General features: G+C 39.5%; 1 protein-coding gene across 21 annotated transcripts in view; it reads left to right on the top strand.

Annotated features, from left to right (window-relative positions):
- Nucleotides 1-16,287, top strand: part of LOC102969177 (E3 ubiquitin-protein ligase RNF113A-like) — a 504,616-nt gene that overhangs the window by 256,329 nt on the left and 232,000 nt on the right. For 16 of the 21 annotated variants that reach the window (XR_006215776.1, XR_006215777.1, XM_042981571.1 and 13 more), the window contains one exon: nt 15,128-15,414. The exons of 3 other annotated variants lie outside the window; for them this stretch is intronic. The gene's annotated coding sequence lies outside the window, so the exon portion shown is untranslated. Of the gene's footprint in view, nt 1-3,952; nt 4,021-15,127; nt 15,415-15,733; nt 15,755-16,287 lie in introns of those variants that run through there. 2 more of the 21 variants (XM_042981576.1, XM_042981586.1) reach the window with 2 other exon arrangements.

Here is a 16,287-nt window from a genome sequence, read left to right as displayed (position 1 = left end):
AGCTTATTTTTCCTTTTAAAAAGAGGCACAATTAAAAAAAAAAGTCCCCAAGAATCTTGTATGTGGGAATGACATGCAGACCATTAGCTTTCTTTCCTTGGCTTTCAGGCTGATCTGTATTCTCAATTTGCTATAAGTATTCCATTCCATCTAGGTCAGGAAGAATTACTTGTGTGTAACTGAAGTGGAGTGTGGATTTTAAGCAGAGCATGTGATCCTAAGAATGCAGAAAGATGGTATAAATTTGCATCTTCTTAAGAGGAACCCTGTCTAAAAACACTGAAACCATTTTAATCTAATAAAACAAAAAGGGAAGGGATGGAAATTCCATCCGAAGACTTCACACAACCTTTTCATTTCATTTGAGTAAAGAATTACAAAATCATCTGTCCAGCTGTTAAATGCCTTTGAGGGAGATTTTTTAAATTGTAGTGCACACTAAAATGGAAGGTTAATATCATGCTTTGGAGACAAGGGGAACAACTTCTATTTCTGGGTAATGAATCATGACCTTCTTCCTGAAGACCTTTCAGAAGTGAGAGTTGAAGTTACCTGTGGGCTAGAGAGGCCATTGCTCCAGGAAGGCCTATGTCATCAATGAGGACACACAACATGTATCCTTCGGGACATCTGAGCCCCTTTGATGCCCTGCCATGGAGTACAATCTTGGCCTCCTCCTAGCAGGGTTGATGATTATTTACTGGAAACTGACTTGTGGCTCATTTTGTGGTATTTCTTAAGCTGCTGCCTTTGAATTTATATGAGTGTTAGCCTTGGTCTTTTTCCTTCTTCTCTCACTTTGCCACTGGGCCATGCAACCCACATGGAATTGGATTTCTTGGAACAGATTTGCTGTCGATTGATGCTCATGCTTTGTCTTCAACTCAATTTCATGTGTCAGAACCTTAGGGTGACATATACAAATGAATAGGCAAATTGCACTTAGTACTCTTCTGGCAAGTTATCTGAGAACTTCAGGGTAATTGCTTAAAGAGAGTTTTTACTCTTAAAGCTGGTCCTAAGCATTCAAGTTAGTTCAACTTCACAAATATTTTTGAGCATCCACTGAGTGAAGATCTATGACAGGTGCCATAGGGATAGAAAGATGTAGGAGATATGGTTTTTCCCTCAAGGACTTTGCAATCAGGAAGGGAAGACAGAGAGTATGGAAGAACTCTAGTACATGAGATACTCACCATACTATCATATAGACTGTGGAGCCCTGCAGAGAGTTACGAGTGGGGAATAGGTGTTGTTGGGATTGAAAGGTGAGAAGAGTTTTATCATGTAGAGGGGATAAGAGGTGAGGGCATTTGGAGCAAAAGGTATAGGAATAAAGAAGCATAGAAGAGTGAACCATCACTGTGTTTGTGTGTGTGTGTGTGTGTGTGTGTGTGTGTGTGTGTGTCTGTGCATGTGTGTAGAAGGGAAGTACAGGGTACTGCAGACCTTGCATGCTGGATGCTGCTAGAGATACAAAGACAAATCAAGCTCCATGGCCTCCCAATCTAAGGACTTAGTGTGGAAGACAGGCATATGCGTAAATAACTTTAATGGATAATAGACTGTGAGAGAGACTAGGAGAGAAGCATATGCCATACTCTGTGTGCATCTTAAAGAGAAATTTAGGAAGGAAGAGTTTAATGGGACATAACATGATTAGATCCAGGGAGTAAGATAGAAAAGTCAAAGATGACTTCTGCATTTCAAAGACCGTACTCTGAATGATGGAATAATAGACACAACACATTTTGCTCCTTATTCAGATAAAATTTATGACTTTTTTCTCTGATTCAAGATAAGCACATACTATGGTTTTAGTCACAGTTTGATGTATTGAGTTGTCTGATGTTCTCATAAATGCAAATAAAAACTGAAGTCTGCCAAAAAGGAAGACAATCTACTCTTGCACTGGCCTCAAACCCTATATGCAAATAGGTACCTTCTGAAATGAGTGCCACACAACACGTATGAAGGGTCAATGTATTTGCAAGTAAGTAAGGGGATGGAATAGAAGTGGTGAATTTAAAACTCAGAGGAGTTATCTATCCAAATCCCTAATATTTGGGAAAGTCTCACAAATAAATTTTCTTCCAGTTACTGTTGGAATGGCTGAAGAGAGATGGCTTGGTGGGCTGTGGGTGTATCTGTATGTCAGGTTTGGATAAGCTACAGCTCTAAAGGATGGGAGATGGGAAAATGTATATAATATGCATAGTGTCTTGAGAGGAATGGAAGTGGGGTTGAGTCTGAGAAGATGGCTAAGGGCTATCATTTACTGAGCATTTATAGTTTGTCAGCACGACTCTAGCCACATTATGCTACTAGCTCACTTGAAAGATCATAATAACCTTACACAGTAGATTTTATTATTATATTTATTTTACAGGTGAATAAACTGAGGCATTAAGATTAAATAACTTGCCAAGACACACAACTCTAAGTGGGTGGTACTCAGAGTCTTTACACTTAATCCTTTTGTCAAAATAAGTCTTAATAACAGAAGGCAAGAGAAGAGAAATATTTGACCTTAGGGTGTTCCTGTATAAAATTATATTTTGTTTTGATTTGGGGAAAAGAAATATGTAAAACCTTGTTAAATTTCCTGGGGGAAAGGACTGAATCAGAGAATCATAATTTTAGAATTTTCAACAACCACGATCTATTGTCATTCATGACGATTTCTCATTTTTTGGTTAAGGAAATTGAGACTGAGAATCAATTAAAATGATCTCATGTTTGCTGGAGGTTAAGAACATACCCAGCGCACTGCTGTCTAGTGAGGCAGAATGATGCTTGCCAGCCTGTTGACATGAGCACACGTGGGCAAGGACCATGAAGTAAAGATCAAACATCTTAACACAGGGCTCTGGCTCTGGAAGAGAGCCTTATAACATGAGAGGGTCTACTTGACTTTCTAGGGAAGCAAAGTAGAAGTCCAGTGGGATTTTGACCCAACTTTCAAGTGAAGTGTTCGCACTCTCCTAAGGTGCTCTGATTGGTTGTTCAGTCTTGGCCACCGGCAGACCAGGAATGATACTCCTTTCTTTTTCCATAAATTTACTTCTAATAAATTCTCAGTGTACAATATAGACTCTGTGTTGGCTGGCTACTTGCTTTTCTCAACAAATCCAATACACTTCGGCGTTCATTTGATGGTTGGTTGAAGTCCTTATCAAGTCTGTCTGAAAGTGTATGAGGAGGGTTTGCAAAGTGGCAAGGTGTCTGGCAGATAACCTTGTGCTGGCTTCAAGTTCAGACTCCACAATGACTTGCAAGTGGTATAACCTTGGGCAGGATTCTTTACCTCCTTAAGTCTCAATTTTCTCATGTTTAAATGAGTGAAATAATAATCCCTGTATCATAGGGTTCTGTGGAGGATTAAATGAGCCAATACAGATGAAGGGCTTAGCACTTGCCTGGCTCGTAATGAGAATTCAATATGTCTTAGCTAATTACAACAAACAAAATAAATTCTTTATAAACTTGTATTGTGTAAATTCATCGTTATTGAAAATATAAATTACAGTAAGATATAATGAGTCTATTATAATTATAGTAAGATAGAGTTACCACGTTTTTTACTGCAAAAGGCAAACTTCTTTTTTTAAATTGAGTTTCCAAACTGAGAGTACCTCTCAGTAGGGCAGGTAACTGGTAACAAGTGGTCATTTTTTAGAAAACCTTTTATGGAGACTACTGTGTTGCTCAAAGTCAGTCACGTGAAGACTTCTGTGAAAAATCTCTTCCAGAATTTAGAGTTAGGGAATGACTTTCTCCCACTGACATCTTTCGTACATTGGAAAAGGAAAGCCACTCACAGTCCTGCTCGTTTTGCTTTGACTGTCAATGCCTTGGTGCTAAGTTTTTATGTTCTGTTGCAGAAAGGTAGGTTAGCATGAATTTGCTTTTTCTTTTGTCTTATTACTCATTTTAGTGTTTCCGTTTTCAGTTTTATGATTTTGGTGCCTGATATTTTAAGCTTTCTCAAAACTCTTTTGTAAGCTGGAGGAGAGAAATGTAAGTAAATACCATAAAATAATATCACGTGGGTGGTTTTTCTTATAAACACACCCTCTGCCCAATTCTACACACCTGGTTTGCAGTGCTTTTTATTTGACCCAAAGTCCAATCAAAATGGCAAAGTTGACTTTTATATAAACACTTATTTTATGTTTTAATAGAACGGGCTATGAAAGTCCTACCCTCACAGGCATTTAATTTCAGTGGGGAAGGGGTCTTACAAAGGATTAGAGGTAAAGATTGTTTTGTGGACTAACTGACCAGGTGGGGACATAACTTGCTAATGAGCCAAAGCAGTTAATAATCATAAAAAAAGGACAAATAACCAAACAAAAACAGCAGTTAACATTTATAGTATATTTTAAAAAGCACCCTCATATGCCATGACTTATTTGTCCTGTCAGCCCTGCAAGTAGGAAGCCTTACTTTCAGCTTCATTTTAGGTGAGAAAACTAAGGCTCAGTTATGGTAACAGACACGCCCTGGATCTCACAGGAAGTAACGGATCTTAATTCAAAATCCTGGGTTCTGCTTACTAGTCCAGAACTATATGCTATATGCTATATACTATATGCTATATACTATATGCTAACTAACTGGGATGTAAATTAAAAAAATAAATTAAATAAAACTTAAAAAATAATTGTCTTTTAGATATACTCCATCGAGGTTTTTCTTTTTCTTGCCTACAACTAGAGATACTTAAAATCAATCTCCTCTTAGTTGGGGGAGGTTTTTGGCAAAGAAATTTGTGCAGTAGCAGTTAGCCAGGCCTACCTGTGTTAGAGTCACTTTTGCCCCAAACTGCTGTACTTTCATGGGTCTGAGCAATGAGGAGGTTGATATCTACAGCTGTAGAGCCACAGCTGTGGATTCTGCATAAGGCAGATCATGAGTCTTGATGAATTTTTCATGTCTGAACTGAGAGTCTTTGCTATTGGGTAAAACAGAAAGCGACCCGTGTAAGTTAGACTCCATGCAGGAAGAGTCACCCACACCAGAAGGTGGGATTTCCCGGATACCTAGGACAGCCTCTAGGCAGAGTTCATCAAACATCTGATGAGGAGGGATGGGTAGCTAGACTTGATTAGAACTGGTTTTACCCACATGTGGATTGTATTTTATGTGTGAATGAACTGTTTGGTGGTGGTATGTGGTACATTTCTTCATGTGAGTTTACTTTTTCCAGAACCTTTCCTTTTGTTATCATTATAAAGCACTGAGTTGTAAGAACTCCTCAGGTGTTGATATGGCGAAGTCACTGACGGGGTGGACCTGTCCACCTCCCTGGTTAGCAGAGTGGGCTGACAGATCAACGGAACTCCCAATAGTCTGTGCCTGTTTCCACTTGGATGCGCCACTGCTTGCCATCAAGAGGGCAGTATTTTCTTGAAGATTCCATTTGAAGATTGCTCAGAATGTTTTCTTCTGCAGAGCGCGTTTCCTGTTCACAGTCTTGCCTGACACATGGAAATGAACATGTCTATGCATTTCTCTTTAACATATCCTAAATTTTCAGAGTTAGAACTTCTAAGGTCTCATTTGAAGGTCAGCCTCATTTTCCAAATAGGCCGGTAGGCGTTTCAATGGGCAATGTGAAGTTTGAATGATCTTGTCTTTCTGGAAAACTTAACATTTTGTTTTGTTTGCTCCAGGCACACCCCTCCCCAAACCACATTCTTTTCTTTTTAGCTTATGAGAGAACAAAAGTCCTATCAGGAGTAACGAAACCACCTGAACCATTCTTTTTATATTTCCAGAAATAGTTTATGGGGCCACTGAAAGATGTTGATGCTATCTTTTTAATATTCTGAGAAATAATCCTATTAAACAAAAAACAAGGGAAACTGTTATGCCCACAAAGCGGAATTACCCAAAGCCGACTGGCAGGGGTCGAATTACTTTTCAAAACCGTAGCTGTATGCTGCTTCTATCGCTCCATCTAGGGCTTGGTGAATGAGCAATAATTTGTGGATTCTGCTCATCTCTCTTTGCGAACTTTGTTCTGTGGAATTAGATACAACTTTGACAAATTAGAAAAGGCCTCCCTGCGCCCGCTGTCCCCAGAGTAACACAGTCCACTGATTGTGCGCTGGGCTTCTGAAGTCCGACCGTGTCAGGCCATCAGCAGCAGCCCCGCCACCAGAGTACGCTTTTTAATAAGCAGGTCTGTCAGCACCGGGTTCTTCGGACCTTCCGACCTCTCCTTAATCCTTAGGACGCACTGACTTTCGTCTCTGTTTCACTTATGGCAGAAGGCCCTGTGCCGGGAAAGAAATATCTTCTTTGTTTACACCATATAGGCAACAAAATTAACCTTTGAGATTAACTGTAAGTGAGTGAGGATCATGTTTTATCTTTCCCTGGGACAAGGGGTAGAGATTAACACGTGCATAAAGGGAGTGAGCATGTACACGTGTGTGCATGCATGTGCACATCCCTCCTCCATTCACATCATAGCCCCAAAGAACTTTCTGCTCCTGTTCTCTCTTTCTTTTTTTTTTTTTTTTTTTTTCCACATAGGGTTTATTCTGCGCTGGATAGACCTAGTAAATGGTATTCCAGTTTTTTCTAATCTTTCATTCCATTTCAACTCTTAGAGAAAGGAGAAGCATATAAAACATCAACATATTAAATGACGCCCAGTAGGCCTATGGATAAAAACTTATCTTTGTCTAAAGACACGGGATCATCTACTTTCCCAGTGGAATTCTTTGGCCCAGTAGAAGTAAACATTGTCTCAGTGTACAGCAAGAACGATAAATGATTCACAAAGATAGAGGAAAGTGTCTCTTCACTGGTTTACATGTCAATGTATTCATGTTTAATAGTGCCAGATGGGAGAGTTGTGGTTCTCCAAGATACAGGGAATACTAGCCTGGTAAATACTTCTTTCCTTTGGGCTCCCCACCCTGCAAACACAAACTAATAGGAAAAATGGGAGATCTTGTTCATATTCATTTCTAATTTATTATGTTTAAACTGCAGTTTGACCAATTACACTTGCGGAACATTTTTTAGGAGTTGACATAAACATCAAAAACAACAGTTATGAGCAAAATTTGTCCTGGGGAGAGAATGGAAGCCAGCTGACTCAATATAGATGTTATTCTTGATCTCTGGAAATGTCTAAAGGGTAGGACAAGATGAGGTCAAGAATTAGATGATTTCTGACCTATGGAAAGCCCAGAAATGGACCTCAGATGTCCACTGTGTGCTGCTGACAGCATAGGAACCACCCATTCTGCTGTGTGCTCTCCATTTTTGATGGGGTCTTAACCTTCAAAAACCAGCTCAATAATGACAAGGAATCACCACCACCATGGTGACTAAATCCAGGCACCCTACTTATGGCTCCTGTCTCCATTTCTTGAAGTTGCTGAAATGTCTGGGACTTAATAGGGTAGTGACTCATTCTGGCCACAGCCATTTCTTAAAGCCAACAGTTCTATTAGAAACATATTATGATCCCAGTTTCTTCATATTTAGTTGGATTCTATGGAGTTTGATTACTTTTATAATTTTGTTGCCTTTCATCAAACAGGATTATTTCCTACTGGTTTCAGTTCTATGCTCTCTCTCTCTTCTCTCTCTCTCCCTCTCTTTTTTAATAAACAGAACAAAATAAAGTGACATGTCAGCACAGAGATATTTTATTTTTCACTCAACAGTGGCAGTGACCATAACAATTAAATAGAAGAGAAAAGGGACTTTGTTGTAGGTGCACAGTTGAGGTTATGCAAAATGGAGCAATAACCAGGTCAGTTGCCAGGGAGCCCATGATAGAACCGCCGGTGTTTCAGGGGAATGAAAAGAGCATGTGTGTTGGGATCCCCAGTTTCCCCATTATCATCATCTTGAGCCAGGTACTTAACGTGTGCTGCGTTAGTTTTGGCTGAGGAAAGTGCTTGCGGGAAGCAGTTTTTTAAGTTTCCTTGATATCTCTGGGAGGTAATAAAGATCTCTATTTACAAATAATGCACTTTCTGCGAAGTGCCTTTGTGTGGGCATTGCACACCCTAGCAAAACGAGAGAGGTTCTTTGTTTTGCCTTGGTGGGAAGCGCAACAGTTGAGTCTGCAGGATGCCTGGTTTGCAGCCAAACCTTTTCCTTGCTGGGTGTGTGACACTGTTCAAGTCATTTAACCTCTCTGTTCCTCTGTATTCTTATTTCTGGAATGGATTTAATAACGATGTAGGGATCCCCGAGGGACCAGCAGATGAAAGGACAGCACTTTATTTCCTGGCTGTCTTGTATCCTTTGAGATGCTGCCAAGTGTCACCTTCTCAGCAAAGCCTTCCTGGACCACTGCGGGCTGGGGGACCCCCCTGTCCAGCTCACTGAGAACACTTATCATACTACATGCAACGCTGAGCTTATGTAGCTTTTCCACCACTCGCCTGCTGTAAGCTCCTTGTAGGTAGGAACGGTGATTCTCATCTTGTAGCAAATGAAACAGAGCCCAGCCCAGTGGCTGGTCCACAGCAGGTGCTGTAAAGACAGTCGAATAATGGACAAATTGAACTCTATCATTAAAAAAGTGCTCAAAGGGATATTAGATTTGCTAACGTCTGTATATCAGCTCCACGTGGCAATGTATGTTGAGGCAAATTTGTAAAACTTTAACTCAGGTTTTACACATTCTTACAATAGAATTCCTTGAATGTTCACAAAATCTAAGGAAACTAAAAGTAAAAGATCTTTATTGGAAAAAAGTTTGGAGTGCCATTTCTCTCTCCAACTTGCTCATATGAAATAAGCGCAAGAGTGTAAGAGTAATGACTGACTACTGGGGGGAAGGTAAGACTCTGGTAAAACCTTGGATTATATAATCACACGAGTTGTGCCCAGTATTCCCTGTCTGACCTGCAGAATAGTGCATGTTTTTATCTGTATAAGGTGAAATGAAAAAATACGTGAGGAAGCTCTTGTTGGTGTGTCAACCTGGCAGGCAAAAAAAAAACAAAACAAAACAAAACAAAAAAAAAAAAAACCAAAAAACAAACAAAAAAAACCAATAGAAGATATATTTTGGATTTTCCAGAAGTGAGGACAAATCTGTAAAGCTAAACTGACTCTCTCAACACACATGACCACTGTGATAACACTCATCGGAGGAAAAGATGGCATGTTTTTTCTCTCTCATCTGTTCCTGTCTTCCTTCCCCTCACATCCGGTATTTTATAATAAAATTTCCAACAGATATGGGCTGTTCAACAGTCACTAGCAATACATTGATTAATTATGTGTGCCAGACTTTCAGTATATAATTAAGCTAAACAAAACTGCATTAAAGTAATATGAATAATTTGACTTCAAGCCACAAAAACAAGGAAACTGAGTGAAAGCAGAATCTCTGACCTCATTCACTCCAGCATATTGTAGGAGACAAAAATGTAATCAGAGTTATAAATCACATAGCTGCCACAGTATGACGATGGAGAAAGGAAATTGTTCTGACCTTTGTTGGGAAGAGTTTCAAAGGTAGAAATTAAAGTGCACATTTTGTTCATTTCACAAAATTCTTTAACTGGGAAATATGATGAACAAAAAATACCCTTTCCTTACTTAAGGGGGGTAATGACTATTTTTGTTATTTTTAAGAATGTCATTTGATTGCATTTTCTTCAGTATGCCTTATACATGACACGTTTACAGTGCCTCAAAAGTATTTCATGTCTATATGCTTTCACTGTCTCTGACACCAAAATTCAGAGACTAAAGTATATTATGTATCTACAAAAATGGAATTAATCCTTAATAACCTTCCTCCCCCCCCATTATAAAAGTGATATTTATTCACTGTGGACAAATTTGGAAAATGCAAAAAAAAAGTATATAGAAAAGAAAATAAATTACATTCATAATTCTACTACGTTAAGAATTCTGAGGTAGCCACACTTAACACCTGTTTCCTTCCAGTTTGTAGCGTGTGTGAGTATGTGCGGAGTCAAGGATCATCATGCCGTGTATACACTTTGGGACCTGCTTCTTTCACTTCACAATATTTCACAAGCATTTTTCCATTTCATAAAATATTCTACAGAAATCAGATTTTCAGTTGTTTAATAGAATACTATCATATGGATAAATCATACTTTATTTAACAAAGTTAATATTTTTAACAACACAATTTTTAATTATTATTTTAAAAGAGCAAAACCCTTGAGTGAGCAACTCTATGCATAACTCCGTATGCATGTTTCTGATTGTTGCTTTCCATGAAATTCCAAAAGGGCTTCCTTCAGTAAAGGATATGAGCATATTTAAGCCTTGTTCCATCATATCCAGGATTCATCCATAAAGGCTGAGCCCCTTGCATCCTCAGCTCTAATGGATGAGCCACGTGACCACCCCTGAAAGAGGACATTCTTAAAAGAGGATGTCCTTTGAAACCTAAGGAGTGGGGGGAGGGAGTGGAATCATAAGGTGCAAGAGTGAAAATCTTTCCTTATATTCCTCTACACACAAACAGCAATAGCAGAAAAGAAAGAGGGAAAAGTATTGTGAAAAATGGGAAAGGCCATCTGAATATAAACTGTTTACTTTATTAAAACCTATCTGTGAGGTTTGGCACCCTATTTAGAGTGAGTTTCCAATTAATCCGTCACTGACATACCAGAAAGAAGTTCCAAGTTGCAGAGATGCTGACCAACCAACTTAAATGAACCAAAGCACCAGAGGGCTGTGTGTGTCCACTCACCCAGTGAATGGGTATCTTCACTGGTAGTAGATTTTATTCAAAATGCCACCCATTCTCTTTTCTGAGAACTGCTCTCCCACTCAGTCCATGGGGTTTCGCACCTACCGACTGTGTTTGTACCCTTGCCATGGCTGATTAGACTGGCTGGCTCAAGCTAGGTTGGCTGGAGATACTCCTAAAGATAGTAAGTTAGTCTCTTATATAGGTTGATATTCCTTTGGTTGCAAGGACTAGAAGATTGGACTTATACTGTCTTAAATATAAAGGGGTTTTGTTGATTTCTGTTCTCAAACTGTTCTAGGAGAGATTTAGGCTGCAGGAGTGATTTGGTCAAGGACTCAAATGATGTCAGTAGGATCCAAGTCTTGGCTTTCTTCCTCTCAGTTGGCTTGACCCTCAAGCTGGCTCCCCTCATGGTTGTAAAAATGACAAAGCAGTCCCAAGTTCACATTCTCACTCAGGCCCCAGGAAAAAAAGTGAGTTTGTGTCCTAGCTTTCTACATAAATCTGTGGATTCATTTTAACTGGACCTATTTAGTTGTTGTGCTTTTCCTGAACCAGCTATTGGCCAGGGCAATGAAATCCACTGGTTGATTGAGCTGACTTGATTTTCCCTCTGGAGCCAGAGGTAGGGTCCATCCCTCATGCACTACATTGCTTGGGAATTGGAATACCGTAAGGAAGAGGGAAATACATCCCCCAGAGGAAATTAACAAGTATATACTAGCATTTCTCATGTAGTTACGACTCTAACTTACATAGTTGGAGGTAATAAGGGCTAATTCTCCCAAAAGGGTTGGGTAGCAGTAAAGAGAGAAGAAGAAAGCAGGTGGAACAGAGAAGCAGGGAGGAGGTGAGGAGAGGATGTTGATGGATTATTCTACTTATTCTAATTAGAATTCTAATTATTTCTACTAGTCCTTTCCTGTGGTCTAGTTCTATTCCTCCCACTGTTCCTTGAGAAACCCCCATATCCTTATAATAAATTCCGCTTTTGCTCAAGTTGTTTTGAGTTGTTACCTACAACCACATTTACACCAATAGTGGCTTCTAGAACATTCCCAACCTACTGCAGAGGACTGCCTGCCTTTATTGCTTCCTTTGCCTTAGATGTAGGCCTTCCATTTGGTAGTTCTTTTCCTTCTTTTAAAGGTGTTTTGGATTAAATGTGGCTACCAGGAACAGGGAGCAGTAAGAGTTGACCATGAACCTAAGACAGGCTGGCCGTAGTTTATTGGGCCCATTTGATACGGGTTTAGGGAAGACATTTGACTCCATTTACTTAACAGATGTTTATCAGTTCTCTCAACAGAAATGTTGCAAAAATCTTCAAAGGAGCCTTTCTTTGCCTCCCTCTCCCCACACCTTGGATGCGATGTTCAGTGAAATATGTTGACTTTTTTTTTCTTTACAAAACCCATAAAAATGTCCTGGTTGACATGCAATGTTGTGACAAGCCCTAGTAGATTGTGTCAATCATGTTGCTTTATGTTACATTAAGTGACATATTGTAATGTGATTGATACAACATGGGATGACACATCATAATGCAAAATATCATCTGGAAAATGTAGAAAAACAACAGAAGACTTGAAGCCACTTTTACTTTCTAATTCTTCAAATAAGATAGAGGAAAATCTTTCATTCCTCAGGATAGTTACCTGGGAAAGGTTTAGGTCTTGTGGGGGTTTCAGTGGTGCTCTTTTCCTTTGTAATTAACAGGTGATAGTGGAAAATACTTGCATTCTTTGGGGACTGATAAACTCTGAGTTTGGATGGAATGTCTCTAAACCTTTCTGGAGCTCCTTAGTAACAATATCTGTTCTTCACATTAATAGTGCCTTTATAGATTTTATATAAAAGGATTCCACCTTCCTCTACCCTAGTTAATATTCTCCTCTTTAAAATCTTGGGGCGCCTGGGTGGCGCAGTCGGTTAAGCGTCCGACTTCGGCCAGGTCACGATCTCGCGGTCCGTGAGTTCGAGCCCCGCGTCAGGCTCTGGGCTGATGGCTCGGAGCCTGGAGCCTGTTTCCGATTCTGTGTCTCCCTCTCTCTCTGCCCCTCCCCCATTCATGCTCTGTCTCTCTCTGTCCCAAAAATAAATAAAAAAAAAAAAATAAAAAAAAAAATAAAATCTCTGATAAGGGCACCTGGGTGGCTAAGTCGGTTAAGCACCGGACTTAGGTCAGGTCATGATCTCATGCTTCATGAGTTCAAGCCCCACATCAGGTTCTGTGCTAACAGGTCAGAGCTTGGAGCCTGCTTCAGATTCTGTTTCTCCCTCTCTCTCTCTCTCTGCCCCTCCTCCACTTGCATTCTCTCTCTCTCTCTAAAATAACAAACATAAAAAAAATTGAAAAAAATCTCTGATATTTTTCTCTTGTTCTACAAAGTCTTGAGGAAAAAAATTGCCTTTTCAGATTTCACTGTGAGGTCAATGAGGGTTTTTTAGTATATCTTGGAAAATTTTTACTGTAGCTCCAGAGTCTTACACAGTTTCTGGCACATAGTAACACTTAATAAGTGTTTGTTAGGGGCACCTGGGTGGCTCAGTCAGTTGAGCGTACAACTTTGGCTCAGGTCATGATCTCATGGTTCGTGAGTTCGAACCCTGCATCAGGCTCTGTGCTAACAGCTCAGGGCCTGGAGTCTGCTTCGGATTCTGTGTCTCCCTCTTTCTCTGCTCCTCCCCTGCTCACACTCCATCTTTCTCTCAAAAATAAGTAAAGATTAAAAGAATTTTTAAAAAGTAAAAAAAAAAATAAAAAAAAAATAGTGTTTGTTGAATGACTTACTGAAGAATGTTCATCTTTAATTATACTTAATTGCATTTATTGAGTGACATTTAATCACATATAGTGAAACTCCATGTATTAGTTTCCTAGGGCTTCTGTAACAGAGTGCCACAAATTTGGTGGCTTACAACAAAAATGTATTCTTTCACAGTTCTGGAGGACAGAAGTCTGAAACAAGGTGTCAGTAGGGCCATACTCCCTCTGAAGGCTTTAGAGGAAGATCCTTCTTTGCTTCTTCTAGCTTTTGGTGGCTTTGGGGTTCCTTAGTTTGTGGCTGCCTACCTCCAATCTCTGCTTTCATCTTCATATGGCCTTCTCTTCTGTGTCTTCTTCTCTTAGAAGCACACTTGTCATTAAATATAGGGCCCACTTGGATAATCTTGAGATGGATGATCGCTTCTTAAGACTTTCAGCTTAAGAAGCTGAAGGTCTTCTGCAAAGACCCCTTTCTCCAAGTAAGATTACATTTATAGGTTCCTGATGGGCATACCTTTTGGAGAGCGGCCATCATTCAACCTGGAATATACCAATTAAAAAAAAAATGAGCTGGGGTATGTTGGGGAATTAACATTTTTTTGGTTAATGGTTGCATAAAATATGTTTTTAATCTATGTTTAAAATCTTTCTGTTTACTTCCATGTCTCAGTAATTATGGTATTATAAAGATAATTATATATTTCTTTAATAATGGATACCTTTATAATATCAAAGTTCCCAATCTGTGAATTTGCACTAATAATTGAAGATATAGAGGATTGTAAAAGCTGAGATAAATGTGTAGACCTCAGTATAATATAGACTCTAAAGTCCTTTAAAAACAAGCCAACTAACCACACCTCTTCCCTGAATGTGCTGTGAGATGTATGTGATTTGTCTTCTGAATGTGAGCAGAATATAAGGAGAGATTCTGGCTAGTTGAGGATTTTGAGTAAGCAAGCCCATTAGAGTTTCCTTAAATGTGAATTCCTTCCCTGTTATCTCCCCTTCTGCCTGTATCCACTTGCAGACATAGGAGTTCATAGAGGTGAGAAGCGAGTGTTTGGGGCAGCCAGGGAAGGTCTTGCGAGAGAGGTAATATAATAAGAGGACAGGCCATTGATAGAAGAAGGTGTGGTCTCACAGTTTGCCTCAGGGCCACCAAGTGCTCACTTCTAGAGAGCTCTTATCCTCCAAGTAATGTGGGGTCAGACCCTTAGAACCATGCACCTCTGAGTCATGGAGACAAATAGGCCCTCTGGTCTTCATTCTGATAGCAAGACAGGATCACCATAGACTCATAGTAACTTTTCCTCTCTTTGTTCAATATCTTGTGGCTGCATAGAGTAATTTAATAAATCAAAATCGTCTCTTTCAATTTTCATTGTGGCTACATCGGTGTTCTTTTGAATGGAGTTCAATTATTGGGATGGCATATATTACTTTGAATCATTTTACAGCTCAATCAATACACACATCTTCATAATAAATATCGATGTTCTTTGGATGCCTAGTGTCGCACATATTCAGCATGGCTGTTAGGATCCAGGCAGCTCTGGGTAATTAATATTTTTATTTTATTCTTTCATTGAACTCTGTCACTCATATCTGCATTTTGGCCCTTCCAGAAGGGAAGAGAAATGCTGAAACAAACAGAATCCTCCAGAAATCCATTCCACTAAAAACACCGAAGTTTGAGAACTAAAATTTGCTGTGGAACTCCACTGCTATAGAATAAACACATTCAACTCAACAGGGAACACAAAGAGCCTACCTGCTATTAGTCTTTGTAAATGACCAGCCAAAAAGAAGTAGGACGGTTTTCCTAACAGGTTTAGAAAAAGAAAAAATCTTAACTCAACTGAATCCTCCTACGAATGCCAAAGGCCTCTAGCTGGGAAAGCAAAGATACCTGGTAAGTGGCTGTTAAAGGTGCAGTGAAATCTGAATATCCGATATGCCAAAGATCATGATCACAACATTTACTAAGATTCTTATGCAATCTTGTATTTAATTATATTCTTACAGTCAGATATAATCAGTGATTTATTTGAAACTTCAGTACATAGTGAATTACTGATGAGTAGATGGTAACGTGTTTGAATTTCTAAAATATTTTGGTTTCTAGTAAGAATTCAGCCCCAGTCTACAGTATCTACAGTGAAGGCATTGGGTCTCACCTCCATCTTCACGAATGAAGAGTAACTAGACTGCTAATCCCTGGGTTCCCTCCCAGGGGGCTCATGTAATCTCTGGTATTTGTATTTTAATCATGATATGCATACTATATTTACCCATTTATTTTTTTGTTTTTGTTTTTATTTTTTTAATATGAAATTTATTGTCAAATTGGTTTCCATACAACACCCAGTGCTCATCCCAACAGGTGCCCTCCTCAATGCCCATCACCCACTTTCCCCTCCCTCCCATCCCCCATCAACCCTCAGTTTATTCTCAGTTTTTAAGAGTCTCTTATGGTTTGGCTCTCTCCCTCTCTAACTTTTTTTTTTTCTTCTTCCCCTCCCCCATGGTCTTCTGTTAAGTTTCTCAGGATCCACATAAGAGTGAAAACATATGGTATCTGTCTTTCTCTGTATGACTAGGAATTTACCCAAGGGATACAGGAATGCTGATGCATAGGGGCACTTGTACCCCAATGCTCATAGCAGCACTTTCAGCAATAGAAAAATTATGGAAAGAGCCTAAATGTCCATCAACTGGGCGCCTGCGTGGCTCAGTCAGTTGAGCGTCCCACTTCGGCTCAGGTCATGATCTCGCGGTCTGTGGG

This window comes from Panthera tigris, chromosome A3 (genome assembly GCF_018350195.1).
Source record: "Panthera tigris isolate Pti1 chromosome A3, P.tigris_Pti1_mat1.1, whole genome shotgun sequence".
In the NCBI taxonomy this organism is placed as follows: domain Eukaryota; kingdom Metazoa; phylum Chordata; class Mammalia; order Carnivora; family Felidae; genus Panthera; species Panthera tigris.
The sequence above is the reverse complement of the archived record's forward strand: the minus strand, read 5'-3'. Positions and strand labels throughout refer to the sequence as shown.